The 19525-nt window shown below is 32.8% G+C and overlaps 2 pseudogenes; both read right to left on the bottom strand.

Moving 5' to 3' along the window:
- Positions 1 to 835: 835 nt before the first annotated feature.
- LOC111631730 lies at positions 836 to 3666 on the bottom strand (annotated as a pseudogene).
- On the bottom strand, positions 3648 to 5373 carry LOC111631729 (annotated as a pseudogene).
- Positions 5374 to 19525: the final 14152 nt, after the last annotated feature.

The raw sequence follows: 19525 nt of genomic DNA, 5'->3' as shown, positions 1-19525 counted from the left end.
ATTATATGTATAATATTGTTATACAGTAGAACCTCTATTATCCGGACCTCCATTATCCAGATTTTCGATTATCCGGATTGTTCAAAATAAACAAAAATTTTACGAATTTGCTGATTTGCACTGGAATGCATAACTTTTTTTGTTTCAACAACGTCTCACCCAGCACAGTGGTCGTAAACTCTTAAATATATTTTACGTAGTAATAAAAAACTTGATATACGTATTTATAAATAATTTATATTCAAATTACATCAATTCTTTGACCAAGGGCGGCGTAAGGCATGGACGACGTGGACTGCGAGGCATAGGCCACCGCCTATGCCTCGCGGTCCGAAGGGCCTCGCGCCTGGAAGGTTTATGCATTACTTAAAAGCCGCAAACGCGACGAAAAAATTTTACTCGTCATAAAACGATAACTAGTTTGTCAAATTTTTATTTATAAAAATGCAGTTTCAACTGCTTTTTATTTTATAAAATCCGTCTTCTTGCGCCACCAGAGGGCCTTTTAAACAATAGGTAGTCTGTTAGCGTTGGTCACTAGTAGTCCAAATTCGATACGAACGTTTGTTTCTTGAAAATTTGATCACGATTTAAATACAGTATTTACTTTTAATATTACCGATATGTCATCGAAAAGAAAACGTGTTATATTATCATTAAAAGACAAATTAAAGTATTTGTTTCGATTATCCGGATTTTTCCTTATCCGGACTACCTTCATCCCCAATTAGTCCGGATAATCGAGGTTCTACTGTATAACTTTAGTGAAAAAATAAAAGCATATTTTTTGTAAATTTAGATAACAAATTTATAATTATTTAATAATTTAGAATTTTATCTGAATTTTAAAGTAATTTGATTATTTATTACTTTAGTTGTTAAAAACTGTTATTTACAGGATTAACTATGGGGGTTTGTTGTAGAACGTTATGGTATTACCAAAAACATAACTAATGCAAAGTTTATCAATCTGTAGTCTGGGGACTCTTCAAAGGCTCAGTTAAATCACATGATGGGAAATATGACATTAGTGATCTATCACATTGTCTCCAAAGTTTAGCTAATTCTTCCACAAGTAGATTAAGTTATCAGGAAACACGTCACAGATGCGAGGCATGGCCAAGACTAGCAAGTAGTCACGTGACCAAATGGCACCAAGAAATGTCATATGATATGCTTCGTATGTGTCCGCAATCTAATGTATTGCTCTGCGACAACATCAAGCTTAAGCAAATCGGGTTGTTAAATTCAGTGCTGCAAGCAGTGCTTCTAAGCGATGCCGCTGAGAGCGTTAAACTCGTTTTCTTGAAGCGCTGCACACAGCAAACTTCTCAGTGATTTCACTAGTTCGAGGTTAAACCTGCAGCAATCGAACGAGGTGCTTTTTGCGCTTAAACAAAATGGCAGCCACCACGATGAAATTCGTCAAATTTGTTTACGAGAACTTAAAAATTGAATTAAAAGTTGATTCTTCAATTAAACATAGTTTAGAAAATGTTAAGTTATTGTTTTTCATAACGCTTTATTAATTACACGAAATAAACTCAAAATTCACACAAATTATATATTAAAGTTTGTGTAAAAGACTGTACAGGCATACTTTTACATAATTGGTTTGATAAATTACATTATACAAATAATAATCACTTTCTACGCAATATTAATACTGTACCTTAAAAGTAATTCCAATGTGATATTATTAAGAATTTCTGTAAACTAGGCTATATCTTTAGCAAATTGCTATGAATGGTATAAAGGCTTACATATCCTTTAATTTATAGGGCTTTATACACGTGTATTTTCCAAAAGAAAAAAAAAATGCATTTTGGATTTATAGTCTCATCAGTTGGAACATAATATTCAAATGTATACAATAACCAATTTATACCCCTTGTGATAAAGGTTACCTTGAACAGTTACAGTTAAAATTACAATTAAATTGTATAAATTAGTTTTATTATGAATTGGAGGGTATGAAAAGCAATTATACCATTAATAACAGTAAAACTAGTTTAAAGTAATTAAAAAGGACAAGTCATTTGTTTAGTTTCTATCAAACAACAGAATTTCATGTTCTTTTATGGTTTTCAGATCATGATTTCATTCCTCAATTTTTTGAAGAACTGATATATGAGAGGGAAATGAGAAAACGGATTGGTATACCGGAAGATGTTGATATTTATTCAATAAGACTGGTCAGCAAATCACACAAGGAGGGAGAATCAGGTATGTATATGTTTATATACAAGTACATCAATATATACTAATACACTATTATTTATAGTGTATTGTTCTTTCATATTGTTGCAGAAGACTTCTCTTGGACTGATTCCTCCACGCGGTTGTTGTTAACAACACAATTAAAAATGGTCGATGAATTCAGAAAACCCATAAGAAAAACAAAATTATGGGATTCAATATCAAAAAAGAAAATTCATCTTTTTATAATCGCTGAATTATTAAAATTAAAAATTAAACACTATTACATAAAACTAGTTTATCCTGTTATTAATCAACAACTGTAAAATTATATGGCTTCAGAACGGTGAAAAAAACCACTTCAAAATGGATTCTGGTGTATTTTCTTATTAAAGATTGCAGCATTACTTCTTGCCGCCTGCAGATGGCTATGATTGGTCATCCAAATTCAGCAAACGAGATCAACGATACAATTAAGGAGACAAATTCCCTGACTTTTTGACAAATTCCCTGACTTTCCATGACTTTTTCCAAACACTAATAAAAATCCCTGACTTTCCAAGTGCGTAGGAACCTTCTAGACTTATCACACTGTCATCAGATACAAGATCATCCTCAATATATCAATTCATTTTCCAGTAGTATGCATTTCAGACTTACAGTCCCTCAGCAGCTTTTTTACAATTCAGATAAGATATCAGTAGGATTATTCTTTTTCGCTTGTTTAATTATTGGTTTACTATCCTTTTTGTCATCTATTATTTCTTCTACAATTTCCTCAGATGTACGTTTTAATGATTTTTCATCAGATTTTCCAAAAACTTCCCTAATAAAAGCTTCATCCTCTTCCTCTTGTTTTACTCTTAAATTTTCCGCATAAACAGCATACTGCTTTAACATATTATCAAAATCTACTTGTGCATGTCTTTGATTCAAATCTCTCAATTCTTCTAGCGATTCTAACAGTTCCATTTCACGTTTTGATGCTTTTGTTCGATTTTCTAATAATTTCATAGGGTTGCTTTTTTCTTCCTCTTCTATTTCTTTTGCCTCTCTTTCTGCTTGTTCTTCGGCAAGTTTCAAAGCCTGAAAATTTCTTGTGGCACCATTTTCCACAACATAATCTGCATTTTGTGGATCAGTCTTAAAGGTTATCTCTGCCAAGCATCGTGGACATTTGATATAAAAACGAAATATTTTAATTCCAAGATACTCTTCATTCTGTACTGTTTCTTTACGAACATTAAATTTTTTTCCTTTGTATATATATTCCCCACAAGTTGTACATCTCATATTACAGGGTACCATCAATCTAACTTTACATTGTCTGTCCTTAGGAATTATTACACTGTTTCTCCCAGTGACTGTGATAAGAAATGGAGAAATCTGAAGACGACATATAAAAGAAATAGAGATAAGGCAAAACAACACACTGGGGAATCTGCCATTACCTGGCCATACTTCAAGTTACTGGACCAGGAACTTAGATCTAGAGTGGACATCAATCCTCCATGAGAAAGTATCATTTCTTCTGAACCATGCGAGGAGCAGATCCCATCTCCCAGTGAACTTTCAAGCAGTTCGTCAGGATTGTCTGCCCACTCTGAATGTGATGTGGCAGCAGTACATCCCCCTTCAATAAATTCTATTAGGAATTACATAAATTTAAAAAAAAGATCCACCAGAGTGGTTTCAAGCTTGGGCCAGTAAGCAAAAACAAGAAAAGAAAAGAGGATCGTGAGAGAAAATCAGCACTGGCAGCAATTTAAAGAGATCGAAGAAAAGCATTTGAAACAAGAGAAAGAATGTGAAGAGAAGAGAATGAACATGATGAGTTCTATTCTAAATGTATTGCAAAAAATTGCAGAAAAATAAAAATAATAATATGTGAATTCATTGCATCTGATTTGTTTTATTTACAATAATTTTTACATTCGATATTTTTAATCTTTGCTCAATTTTTATATTTCCCCCAATTATTTAACTTTAGTATAATTCAAGGAATTGTATTAGTGAGAATAACATTTATTAAATGATTTCATATAACTAATGAGAAAATGATAAAATTGTACATAAAATTTTAAATTTATATGATTTTACACATATATTTTAATAAAGTTTCTGATAATAAAGGCTAATAAATACATTTCTAACACACCGGTTTAATACATGCTGGGTTGATCAGCTAGTTTCAAATATATTATTGTATTAAAAACATAAATTTCGTCTAGTCTCCTCGTCATTGTATCCTTACACTAGATTATCACTTTCTTGTGAATTGTCTCCTATACTACTACTTTGTAGTCTCATGACACCATAAAGATAATCAGCAATAGCATCCCTCTTATTATTTGCTGCATTAGTTGAATGTTGGCTTGGGTGAGGCTGGAAAAGAGTGAAATGTTTATCCGCATCTTGACTAACATCACTTTGTAGAATACAAAGATTATGTAAAACACAAGCAGTAAGAATAATTTTAGTCAAGTATTGCTTGTTTTTTACAAACAAAAATTTCAGTCAATGAAAGTGTCCAAACAGATCACAATATGCTTGTTCTATTACTATGCGAGATGAACTTAGTCTTTTATTAAAATATTTCTGTTTGGAATTCAGATGTCCATTGTCCTTGTAAGGAACCATCAAATGTGTCTCTAGTGGGTATGCTGAGTCACCAAGTAAATGGCAGTTCTCTGGGAGTGGGAGAGTTTTATTTGATAACCCAATCCCTACATCACTGTTTCGCCACACCCTTGCATCTTGTGCAGATCCCGGCCAGCCAGCATAAACTGCAGTAAACATTTTGTCACTTCTGCAGATCCCTTGAAGTATGACTGCAGTGCACTGCTTCCTGCTGTAATATTCTTGCTTTTCATGATGACAAACTGTTACTTGTATTAATGTCCCATCAATACATCCAAAGACATTTGGAAAGCTGTTTCTGCCCCTTAATGATGAAAAGTTTTTTACCACTTCTTGGGCATCCTTATCAACTGGCCTTTTAATGAAAATTTCTTTTAAATTACAAACACCTTTACAAAATACTATGAACAACCTATGAGCATGTCCTTTATCTAGTCCAAAACGGTCACCTATGCTTCTAAAGGATTCCTGATTTCCTAAAATCAATAAGGACAATCCTATCCTTCTTCTTCTATCAGTGTTTATATGGAGGTTTTAGATCTTTATAGGCTCTTTCTCTGAATCACCAACTCTCCGGTTCCCCTACTTAAATCGTCTGGTTCAAGCAATGTATGCTTCTAACGCCGCCACTAGGCGGCATAGTGTGATCTGTGTCATCGGCGCATAGAGCTCCCACAGTGTGCTATTATTAGTTAGTCTCACCCCCAAAGCGGTGCCCAGGTCTCTGCAAGAGATTTCATATATAAGGACAATAGGACGACCTTTTCTTTTTTTTACGTCTATAATGGATGACCGTCCAATTTTCTTCGTTTCTTTTATTCAGAATCTGGCAAAGGTATTCGACGCTTTCACGCTAAAGTCTGAAGTGGCCTTTAAAATCCAGATCATTGTATCGAGGAATAATTTCCTCATAATAGTTTTGTATCCTGGCTTTTTTCCACGGTTGCACCACAACAAAACTTGCCATTCCAGCAATTACTTCGTCGTCACGTTTACGCTTCCTAAATAAGACATTGTATTGCAAAAATAAATTCCTTTTAACATTTTTCGAATTAAATAATTCGCTAAACATTCTAACAATTGCACTGAGAGCCGCCATTTTGGAACTGCAGTGCTGCCCCGTGTGCGTTGTTAAAAGACATTCAGCAGCAATCGCAGCACTGAATTTAACAACAACCCGAATGGCATCTTCAAACGAGGTACACCAAGTAAGTATTCCAACAATTTTTTGTTTATAGCATATCTTATATCAATCATTTCCAACAAATTATACATGCTTTGGAAATATTTGAGTGAAATTAGTCTAGATTTGATTAATTTTATGGAAGAAAACCTTTCAAACAGCCGTATCCCCTAAACTGCACAAGTGCCTGAACTTTTGCCAAGCAGGAATCCAATGTGAAGAAAATGCTACCAATAATAAGCTAAAATCGTCGAATAATACACTGAATTTATCCGAACCAGAAACAATCAATTTATGTTGCAAAAAAAACCAAAAAGGGGGGATTGAAAGAAAAATTTTTTCTGAAAACATTTTTACATGTTAGAAAAGTAATTACCCCAAAGTTGAATTGTGTAATATTTATTACATGCGACTAGATATCAGTGCATTGTGCCATCTGGACTAGTCAGCTGAATGACGTCAACCCATTGTAATAGGAAATGCTAGTCAATTAGCCTAGACCTCATATTGTTGTTGAGTGAGGGAACAGGTATTTCTAAATTGATTTTTCATTTGTGATTTTTCTTTTCAAATATAAATATAAATAAGTGTGCATTCAAAATGTTTCCTTGCAACATTTGTGACAGAGTACAAGGCAAAAAAAAGCTTAATTAGATATCAATGTCTTTTACACAACATTGTAACATGTCAGTTAGGAAAAAATTTGCCTTGTCCATTTTCTTTAAGTGAAGAATGTTTAAACCTGGCATGTGTCTCAATTAAAAGTTTAAGACAGCACTGTATTGAAAAACGCAGCTATGAAGAACGTGAAGAACAGCTAACATTTAATGATACGTCAAGTAAGTTTTAAGTGTTAAACCATAATTTTAGTGTTTTTAAAGTAGTTCTCAGTATAGGCGATTCTTAAATTACAGTCCATTTCAAAATTATAAACACATCCAACATTTTTCAATAACTCAGCAACAACAACACCGGGATGGATTACAATAATCATACTCCTAGAACCTATTTCCGGTGTGACGAAAAAAATAGGTTTAATAAAATAGGTAGGAAAACACCGGAAATAGGTTCTAGGAGTACGATTTTTTTATTTTTCAATAACAAAAACATTAACTATAGTAATGTATTTATTATATTAGTATGTTGTTGACATCATTAATTTAAACATTTTCTGAAATTTTTAGAGTAATCTCACAATTACAAAAAAAAATCACCACAGATTTTCAATTTTTGAGTGTTTCAAAAGTATAAACACAGGTGCATAAAATTAGTATAATAATTTTTTTTATTAATTATTGGTTTAATTAGTTGTCACCAGTGAGGAGTATCACTCATTATTTAAAATGTGGCACAATTTTAAATGGTTTTTTATGACTTAAAACAATGCCTCGTGGAAAAACACTAAGAGTTGAAAATATGTGAAATTTACCAACTAAACAAGTGAGGACAATCTCTAAGACAAATTTTGGCAGCTATAAATCAATCTACACGTGCTGTGAGAAATTTGTTAACTCATAGTGAAAATTATGGCAGAAATAAGAAACATGGAAGGCCTAAACTCCTTACACCTAGAAACGAAAGAAAGGTTTTTCAGCTACTGACGATCAACAAGTTGTCTGTCAGAGAAGCAGCATCAACATTGCAAATTGCAGTTTCACCAGAAACTGTATGAAGATATATGCATAATCATAAAAATGCCAAATTTACAAAAATGGCTGCTAAACTGAAATTAACACAATTGCACAAAACAGCTAGATTAAAGTGAACTAAAGACAAGATGACATGGAAAGAGGAGTGGAAATAAATAGTCTTTTCAGATGAAAAAAGTGCAATTTGGGTGAATCTAACAGTTATAGTCACTACTGGCATGATTTGAAAAAGAACAAAGTGAGAATGAGCAAACAGCAAGGCGATTGGTGATGGTGTGGGCAGGATTTGGATGGGAAGATAAAACAGATATTGTATTTATAGAAGGTAGAATGAATTCAGAAAAGTATCAACAACTGCTGTATCAAAATTTAATAACTTTTGGATCACTTATTGTGTGAGAAGACTGGCACTGCCCACAAGATAATTCTGCCATTCATACATCAAAGTCAACTAAAAATTGGTTTGCTGAAAAAAATTAATGTAATTGATTGATCATCACAGAGCCCCGATATGAACCCAATAGAGAATGTTTGAGGCATTATGAGTCGAGAAGTCTTGTTTATGGCAAAACAGACAATACAATACTGTAAATCAGTGTTTCTCAACCTGTAACAAATCGTCGCCCCCTTCAATAAAACCATTACGTAGTATTGCCCCCGTCACTTCAAAATTCCAATGCCAAGGGCCAAGGCTAACGTCAAATTCATACTACATTGAATAGACTAGTGACCAGTATAATGTTATTTGTTTAATTATTGTACAATATAACAAACAAAATATCTAATTATTATTTAATGAAAATGCACAGTACTGAAATGTTTTATTAAATATTTTCATCAAATTTGCAGACTTCTAGTGAAACGTTGGCTAATGAAAGAACAGAAGATAAAGATGTATTAAGCGCGGCTGAAATTCTTCTCCAGATGAGTAGGAGATTGGAAACAGACGAAAAAAATTACTCGGATTTTAAAAAACCATCAACATCAAAACAATTCAAGAGCATTGAATAACGAAGACTACTTCGTCTAATTTTTAAAAATCTTTTGTTTACCTGATTGAAATTCAAAGCTTCGTTGCTTTGGAAGTAAATAAAGCAATTTGTTCAAAATTTAACATTTAACATAAATTAAATTTTAAATTTGTAGAATATTCTGACAAACATTCAAATTAAAAAATCAACAAATAATGTAATAGATTACGATTTTCAAGAAAAGTTTATTAAACATACAAGTAATTATTGCTTTTAAAAAGTAGGCATTGAATTGCTTAACTTTCCCGATAAGTTATATAACTGCATATGGCGCCCATCTATTATAATATTTTATTAAAAGCACATTATATATTTTTAATTGTTATAAAATGGAATCAAACTTAATTCTGAGCGTAGGGTTGAAACTAGCAGGTGGGCCCGGCATTGCTCGGGCAAAGTAACGATAGCGAACATTAAGATTATTACGTTATAGTCAACCTTACCCGTTTTCACAGAATGCAAAAATTGGATCCCCCATTTCCAGACTAATTAAAAAATTTTTACATGGGTCTAAAAATATCTTCAATTTCCTGCAAAAACAAAAACTAACTGCACTTTCTCTTAAAACGTCGCTTTCTCTTAACAATTCCATTGTTACGTAACACGTAATGAACTTTCTTGCATTCATCTTGTGACAAGAAATGATTTTCAAAACATCAAGTGTGCATACAACATTCAGGAAAAGAAGAAATATCATCCCGACAATAAGATTAGTGTGCAGCTATGGGTCGATAAAATGAAATCATTAGAACAGTCTCCACTTTTATATTTTAAATAGCAAGAGGAAGCTGATGCTCAACAGAAACTTGGTAATGAAGATTTTATATTAGAGAGGTTGAGGCGCACGTATTTAGCCCAAAACGTGTACGGCTAACAGGTGAGCGCCGCCATCTGGCAGTTCTGGACCGTCCATAATGGCGTTTGCTACGTGTAGCTAGCTGAGTACACGATTGGCTTAAACGTCTTCATATTTTTGTGTTTGGAGTTAAAATTATGACTTATTTTATTAAAATAACGATTATGTAAGCATTTATGAATAACATTGTAAAGAAACAGACGCTTTTAATCCAAAAATTATATTTTTTATGTAATGTGAAGTGACCACGGAAACTCAAAGGCTGTGTTCACTTTTTCTTTTATTTTCGCACATTAAGTATTTAATTAAAATTATATTTGTAGTCTAGTGATGAGGTATTAGTATTGTTGGATCAGTATGATAGAGATGAAAAAGCCATTTTATTATATCATATCACTAAAAATCTACCTGTGACAGAAGCAAGAATAAATTTAAATAAAATGACTAATTTTGATTGCTTGTTTTCTTTTCGGTAAGTGATATATTTATAAATTAAAGTAAATACTTTGAAAAAGGTATAATACTTATAAAATTTTTAATATTAACGTGTTTTTAAGAGACGATTTGTTTCATCTACATTCTGCTTTACGATTCACGCGCAGTACAGTACATTCTGCACAATGTTCACTGAGTCACGTGATGTTATAAACGAGTGCCTCAACAATTTTTACTTGGACTTGAAATGTGTAACGTGTACTTCTGCTACCCATACACGTTTAACGTTTGAACTTGTGCCTCAACCTCTCTATTGATAATCATGTTACCTATTCAACAAGAATTATTAAAGACGCTAGGACAGCAGAGGATCTGTGTGGACTCCACTCATGGCACTACTGCATATGATTTTTATCTTAGTACTATATTAACAGTTGATGAGTTTGGAAGTGTTCTATCATGTGCATACTGCTTAATTAAGCAATCGAATAGACACAACCTCGTATTCTTTGTTTTTTGCTGCTGTCAGAAAAAAGCTTGGAAAACTGGAAACTATTGTTTTCATGTATGTTGATGCCTCTGCAATTTACAGTGCATGGAAAGATATTATGGGTCCCGCTACACATCAGTTATTGTGTACATTGCATGTAGGCAAAAAAAAGTTGTCTCATCTTTCCCTGATAAGGTTACGCAAGCTCATATATACAAGATGCTATGAGTTCTTGAAGAACCAAATCCAGAAAAATTTGAAAATCTGATAAAGGAATTCATTCAATCATTAAACCAAAAAGTAACTGAAGAATTTCAAAAGTATTTTGTTCATACTTATGCTTAAAGGGTCTTGGCATAAACACAAACATGTATTTGGAGGCCATGCATAGTTTTAAAACATTGTTATTTGGNATATTGACGACTGTTATCAGATGGCAAAACATGAAATTTTATTTATTACAATTAATAATATAACTGTCGTTCTTCATATTAAAACCTCATAATAACTGGAAAAGATGAAATATTTTAGGAAAAATATGCGTATATTTAAGTTCGATTCTAGATTGTATTAAATTTCATTTTATACTAGTTTTATGATTTTACGATGCATTTTATAATTGATTAATAAATCTTCTAAATCCTGCAATTAAAACTTGCTCTTATAAATATTCTACCTCCTTATAATTCATGTAAAACATCGCTGTACTTTTCTCAATGCTACAAGAGTGTCAGGAGAAGAGTCTAAAAAACTGTTTATTCTTAAATTAAGTTTATTAAGTTTTTCTTCGTGATCAGTTTTAAGTGTAAGTTATTCTAATATTTTTGATTCAAAACAAAAGAGCAATTAGTAAAAACATATTTACAAACCAGCAATTATTTACTATGACATGTTTATAATTCCGGACTGCGATTTGTGATTGTATTTTCAATCTATTTAGTTCTAAATACATGAGCTCCACTTCGAATTAGTAGGGGTTGCCCCTTCTAGTACCTTTAGTAAAAGAGATTAGAGGGCTGTCTGATTTTCAGTATCGGACTTAGCCCTATAGAAGTAGGAAAGAAGAGAAAGCATGAGATACGAAGTGTGAAAAGAAAGAAAGATAGGAAAGTGTGAAGTAAGAGATCGGTATTCGGAGCGCCCGTTCCGGCGTTTATTAAACATAAAATAATATTTACAATATGTACAGTATGGCTATTTGCCGTATAGAAGTAACTTGATTACAAATGGTCCCGACAATTTTTAAACATAGTAATAAATAATATACAGAATAAGTTAATGTGAGATTAGCCGGGGTTACGGTGTAGATAGTACTCGTGTAACACTTAATCGACAGCTAGTCGGTGAGACTAGTTCTCTAGGATACAGATCACTAGATCTGATCTTAAATATTTCATAGGAGAGTGATAACCGCTAATTGATCCGAACTGCGAAGTTCAGACGTTCTGTCAGGTTCCCGACACCAGTTTGTCAATTTATCGATGCGCGGACAAACACGCGTATGCGATCTGATTCGGAATAAATTGAGGAGACATTCTTATAAAATAAAACATGAGTAAATTTAATGAATCTCAAACAAACAATACAAATAACCAATAACAACGATTTTTCGACAAGCTATAGACTAGGACTGAATCTAGGCTAATGCGCGTTCGAGAGAGAGAGCTCACAAAATTATTCTAAACATACGACCTGTTTAGATGTCGTCGTCTTCGTTTCTGTAGGTAAGGGAAACCTTGTAGATCGGTTCATATTACTTTCGTATGGGAGATCAATTCGTGCACAAAATATAAAAATATCACTTCTTCTAAGTGTAGACTCGGGACTTAGTCTATTGGGCTCCGCTATGGGCGTTGGCCATCGGGAGGAAAACTGCGTGGAGTTTGGATGCTTCGGATCTGTCGAAGAACTCCCCGAATTCTGACTAATTCCTCCTTTTATTTCAAAATTTCGACCAATCATCGTCCAGTAACTCTTCCGTGAGAACGGACGAAAGGGGGATGAATGAGGGGTAACCATTTCCCATCTGAGCGAGATTTTTAACTAGATACGGGAAAAACAGCGGATGTTCTCTTCTGGGGAAGGAAGTAACATCTGTAATCTGGTTTTTCCCACGTCTAAAACACTAGTTTTTCACACAAAATGAAATAATATTCTGTGTCGATAATTTAATATTATCGATAAAAATTCATAAAATAGACCCAGGGCCTTTCGGATCTCACATTAATATAACACGTATGTAAAATATTCCAAATATATTGTCCACGTCTCGTGGACTCTATATATTTAGATTACAGTATGGCTTTTTGCCATGTGAAAATGTTCTAATTACAATTGGTCCCGACAATTTTTATAGTATTTTTTAGTATAAAGGATGAGTAATATGATATATAATTCTAATTCCAAATATTGTCGGCATCTCGTGGATTCAATGGATTTCGATTACAATAAGTTATCTTATGTTATAGCCGTGAATTATTTCTATAGTTAGATAACAAATATCAATGATACCTGTGTTTAATGTTACATTTCAGCATCACAGTGAGAAAAGTTCATTTGTCTTCTCGGTCGGATGTATTTTCGGTGTTGTCACTTTCTTCTTCAATTTCACTTTCATCGCTTTCTTCTCTGTCGTGGTTTTCTTGTGTAGTTTATTTCAATGAGAATTTTCGTATCGTTGATGTATTTCTCTAATGCGGTGAATAAAGTTTTGTTGTTTACAAGGTACATGTCTTTAGGTGGCCAATTGAAGACCACCATGAGGCACTTTTGTATAAAATTGTCTCTTTCTTTGTTGAATTGGTGCACTCATATAAGTAGTGAAATACATTGTCTTCTTGGCTGGTATCCACTTCACAATATTGGTTGTTGGTTTTGTGAAAACGGTACAAGTAAGACTTTAAGTTTCCGTGTGCCGTTAGACACAGTCATACCAAATGATAGCTTAAAATGTTTATTCTGAACTCTATCTTTTATCTTTGGAAAAAATTTGTGGCAATGTCTTCCTGTAGATGATGTATTCCACTCTCTTTGCCATAGTTCTTCTGTAATGTTTTTTATATTCTTTTTTATTTTTGTTATTGGTATTCTTTTGTAGGTTATTGGAATGTTAATACTGGCAGCTCTCTTAGCCAGTTTGTCGGCTTTTTCGTTCCATTGATGTCCTGTATGTCCTGGAACCCAGTTGTAAGTGATTTTCATTTTTTTGTTAACTTCTTCAGAGATGTTGTTGAGTTCATTTGTGAGCCTGTTTTTCCTATTCTTGCTTTCCAGGATGTGTAGTGTTGCTCTACTGTCAGTGTAAATATTCAATTGTTTGTTTGGACGATTGTTCCTTTTATCGATGTATGTGAGAGCTTTATAAATCGCATACATTTCTGCTTGCATCGTAGTGCAGTAGTTTGCAATCTTCATAGAAGCCTGGTATTGAGTTCTATTGTTTTCATCTATAATAATTATTCCGCTGCCTACACCTGATGGTGTTTTCGAACCGTCAGTATATATTTTAAAACTGTTTTGTTTCGTGGCATTCTCTTGTTTATCGATCTATTTCTATTTCTGCTGGGTCATTCAGTGTTTTTGATGTATTTATATTTTCTGTTTCGTTTTCTATAATGGTTTCTATCATCTATATGTCGTTTGGAAGTTTTCCTTTGTTAATTTCTTTGTGTATTTCTTCTTTGGTTTTTCTTTGTAAGTTTTCTTTTATTAGATTATTTTCCCAGATGAGCTCTTTTGCTATCCAATTTATGGGTTTTAGTTTCGCTAGTAATAGAGCATCTGTTGGGGTTGTTTTATATGCTTTGCAGATTTTCATTGCCGCCTTTCTTTGGATTGAGATGAGTTTTCTTTTAGTGTGTATTTTATCTATCGCTTCTTCCCAAATTTGTACTCCGTAAAGTGCTGCCGGCTCGATAGCCCCTTTGTAGATCAGTCTTGTGTTTTTCGAACTCATACTCCAAATATTTCTAGTTATATGTTCTAATAAGTTTGCCCGTTCTATCACTTTTTTCTATGTTTCGTCTATGTGTATTTTCCAATTCATTTGTCTATCAAAATATATTACAAGGTATTTAATATAAGGAACATTTTTTATATTTTTACCACCAATTTTTAGTCCTATGAATTTCTTCAGTTGGTCTCGTTTATTTTTTCGGGTACATACTACTGCCTTGCATTTGTTAAAGTTGATAGGTTGTTTATAATTAATACTCCATTCATAAATTTAAGTATCTTATTTGCTTCGTCTCCGAGTCTATTACAGTTTTTGTTTGATATCATGAGAAGTGCGTCATCCGCGAATGCTTGGATTCTACTGTCGTCGATGTCTGGAATTTTGTTTAGTAAACTGTCCATTGCTAAATTCCATAGTCCTGGCCCACTTCTGGACCCTAGTGGGCATCCTCTATTAATTTGCTTGATGATAGTTGTACTGTTGGAGTAGAATCCTGCTTGTCGATTAGTTAAATAATCTTGGAGAACATCTTTGAAGTGTTTTGGACATTTAATTTCATTTATACGTTTCATAATTCCTGGCCACCACATGTGGTCAAATGCCTTTTGAAAATCTATTTTTATTAAGATGGCATGTTTTCCTTTCCTTCATGCTGTATTAGCAAATTCTTTCGTTTGTGGTTGCCCCTGTACATCATACATTTTTAAACAATATTTATCGAACAACTTTCAAGAGAAAATATTAAAATTAAAATAACATGACTTTTCGTTTGCCTCAGAAGTTCCTGTATAGTTAACCTTGGCCTGCTGCTCTTAGGTTTGTATATCTGGTTTCCTCTTTCATTTATCTAACGTTTTTAACTAAATTAAGGAATGAGAAATACAAGAAAATACGGACAGACAACAGTGAAAAATTATAACTTTCCAATGTTTTCAAATTGCAGCCCAATCAAGATGCTATTTACTCTCCTAAGTTGACTATGACATCAAGGTGAAACATACTATTAATGGTTACATTCATAATCTTGCAGAACAAACAATTTTAAAAAATAAACGAAAGTCACTTGTATCGGCTACTCGGGCATGAGCTTCTAGGCTATATCTGCACGTTATAAAGTGTCATGTAATTGTTATTTAATAGTAGTTGTATGTATTTATATGGTAGTTACGCGGGGAATAATGCTTTCCCGGAAATCTTTTAGAGATAACGGATCACTATTCATGCATCACAGACGAGGAGAAAACCGGGAAACTCCACATGGCCAGCCTGTCGGGGAAAGGAGCAAACCTACGACCGAACTCTCAATGTTTAGGGAACGGAACCGATCGGCTATTGGTAGATCCGAAAGTCACTTAGATCGTTTTAGTCTCTCTCTTATTCTTCATATTTGCACGTGTTCAAAGAAGATTAACTTCCTACATATTCATTTCTGCAGTATTATATTTGTTGGATTGGTACTTCTATAAATTTCTTCACGTTTTAGGTTAGAATTCAAGTTTGTTTTAAGTGCTTTTTCTTGTAGTATTTTTGATACTTGTGATGTTAATTTTTTTTTGAAAATAACAGATTTATTTTGATTTTAGCCAGTAAAATTTTGGCTTTGATTTGACATTTTACACATTTCCTTTCGTTTTTCATCACTCCAGTGAGATCAAGTATACTGGAAAAACCCGAATACAAACCGCTTACCACCTGCAAAAAATAAACAATTTATCACTGCAATCACCAAACAAATCAGTAAATAAAGATAATTTATACCTTGATAGAAAAGTCTTTCTTTATATAGAAGAAATCACCGACAGAGATACCCAAAGGAATCTTACCGAATCTTTTCATAAAATTATCCATCTAAATGAAAATGAAACAGTTCAGAAATTAACCTTTATTTTTATTTACAGGGTGATTCACCGCTGGCATTCAATAGTTTCTTCTCAGAAACCGCTACAGGCAAGAAATTGAAACTAATAATCAAGCTTTACAGAGCAAACAGAATAAACATATCTCTTGCTATTTAATTATTTTAAAAATCAGAATTTCTTCACAAAAAAAAAAGAAATACCGTGTTTTAAGATTATAGGGAGCACATTTGATCGATTTTATTGATAATATGCATAATTGCCAACTGCTAAAACAGATCACATCATCTTAAACCTGTGAGTGTTTCTGATTTCGGCCAGTTTTTTGTAAATATTTAATTTTTCTTTTTCTTGAAGCTTTCTCTTTTGGTAACTAAGTTTCTCAGCTTTCGTTATCTATCCTATTGTTTCGAATATATGAACAAGGAGACTTTGAAATAAAAACAACAAAACATACTATTTCAAAGGAGTAAAGAATATGCAATTTTTTGAAAATTAGCTGAAAATTAACAACTATTGAAATAATCAGAAATCCTGTTAATATCGTAGTAGACGTTTGCTGAAAAATCTGGTTATTGCAATTGCAGCAAAAATGTCCATGTCAACACTAGAAATGCACGTGGTAGTTAGATCAGTCGATTTTCTGTAATGAGGATATTATAGAACCGAAAATACCATACCAGTAGACCCCCCTATAACACTGTTGATAATTCCGTTTTATATGAATTCCATGTTGTACGAGTCACTTAGATTTTACAAATACGTTGTGCCGGGCTGTGAACGGCACGCGTATTTGTAAAATCTAAGTGACTCGTACAACATGGAATTCATATAAAACGGAATTATCAACAGTGCTATAGGGGGGTCTACCTGTATTTATTTTATTTATTAATACAAACTTAAAGGAAATGATTTTCGCATGCGTGCAATGTTTCAATTGGAACAAGTCGAATAGAATAACGGTTTTGATTTTTATTGAAAAAAATGTCAATTGAATAACTTTCTTTTCAAAATAAAAATTTTTAAATAAAAAAATTAGTTCTATATAATTTATTATATATTACACTGCAAAGTTTAAGAAAATGTAATCCGTTATATAAGGTGATAATTTTTCGCGTAATATTCATAGAATGTTTCTAAGATTTTCTTTAATAACATTAAAAAACCAAATTTTTTACAGTATTTAAAACGCCGCTGGTTTTAAGGAAAAATGAAAGTTTGCAAAAATCGTCTTTTTTGTCTTCCTTATAACATTTATATCAGTCCTATGTGCTTTTATCCAACGATTTTCGAGTAAAAAAGTAATAAATGACACCAGTGAAGCATCATGTCTATATAAAATGAAGACATAATTATTTTATGTTTACTCTACAAAGTTTTATTTTCCATAAAAATATTCTTATTTATATAAGTATATAAAGGGCATTTACCTTTAATGTTATTAGCCTAAATTAGGGGTGGCCAAAACGTGGCGCATTGGACGATTACAAGTGGCGCTTCAGTTAGTTCTGAGCAAAATTGCCAGATTTGGCTTTTTTGCGATTAAGAATGTTATATAGAAAAATAAATCTTTTATAGTCTGTCTTGGCAAGTTCATTTGTTGCACAATTCGTTACAGTCTATTTTGCAGATAAAATGAATGTTCTGCACATAGTAAATTACATTGTATGCATGTATTTTGAGTCTTGCGATCTTCATTTTCGATCAGTTTACAGACGTGTAAATGGCCGAAAACATTTATTGTGATTAAAGTTATTCCAAGTTGATCTCGTTTTCAGTGCCAATAATTGTGGTGCAGAGTAATCTTCACCAAACGAGACTCTGGCAGCTATAACACCCCCATGAAGCAATCACCCTCTCGTACAGGAGATCATTGTTGACTGTTGTAAATTGGTGCTTCAATAAACTGTCATAAAGTAATTAATTTAACTGCGTGATTAAGTTATTCCCTTTTCTCCTCTAAGCGAAGCAGATTTATTCTTATTTCTATTTATCAACCCCTAACATTGAACGTAAGACTGTATAAAAAGTGTTCGAGTTATATGGCGCATCTGAACTCGTCTGTCAAAAAATTGGCGAATGGTATGCAAAAGGTTGGCCACCCCTGGCCTAAATACTTCATTGCAATATATCAAAGATTGTTGTATAGATATTATATTGTATTTTTATTGATATTAAAGTAAAATATTAAAATTTATTCATTTTTTGAAGTTTCTGGTTACTTTGAGTTGCCATCATCAACATACATTTTATCTTACATTGGTTGTATCCATGATTTCAGTGGTTTTATTTAGTACATGGCAGTGGCTGAGTGCTATAACCACTAAAATCATGAATTCGTGTCTTCCCAACAGGCTACGTTAAAATTTCCGAGTATGTTTATGTTCGTAAAACCTAAATATTTGGAAGATTTTAACATATATTTTTTCCCGTAACCCGACATATATTATATATATGTTGAGTTACGGTAAATAAATAAACCAAACTAATCTGTTTCCTGTCATAATAGTGCTGAAATGACATTAACATTATATTAAAGGCAACTGTACTGTACCTAAACATATGAATATTCTCTTAAAATCAAAGAAAGTTGTAAAGTCGGTAGGTTTTGATATACTGGTAAATGTTATCAAAATATATAAGTGTAATTTTTCAACCTATACATAAAACTACCGTAAGTTTTTAAATGAGTACGATTATTGGAAAAACAAAAGAACAAGTTTTTGAACTTTTCATGAGACGACGAAAATATAATGAAGACATTTTTCGATTTCTGTGCTAGAAAAGGCTCAAGTTCATAGGGCAATTCTTGTCAGATACGTTGTTGGCACAAAGATATATGTTGCATGAAATGACCAGAGAGATTCGCATACCTACATTTCACCGAATATTTTTATAATGTTCTAGAGCAGTTCTGGATACTTCAGGCAGGTTCACGTTGACTTATTCTTAGAAATTTTGTTATCTCGCTAACCATGCACATTTTTCTGCAAATAATGGCTGGATAAACAAAAATTTACTATTATTGCTTTGATGAAAAACATTAAAACATAAAGAGTACATAAAATCACAAGTACATTTAAATCGCTCAACTCGTCATCATCGTTAAAAATCCTACCTATCAACTGACATTTTAATTTATGGGAACATCACTAACAAAATTCACTTCGTTTTGTGCCATGGAAATCTTTAACATAATTTTATGAAAAAGTATTGAATAAAACACTGGAC

The sequence above is a fragment of the Centruroides sculpturatus genome, unplaced genomic scaffold (genome assembly GCF_000671375.1).
Source record: "Centruroides sculpturatus isolate CEXI.00-Female unplaced genomic scaffold, Cexi_2.0 scaffold756, whole genome shotgun sequence".
Classification (NCBI taxonomy): Eukaryota; Metazoa; Arthropoda; class Arachnida; order Scorpiones; family Buthidae; genus Centruroides; species Centruroides sculpturatus.
This window is presented reverse-complemented; position numbering and strand designations above follow the sequence as displayed.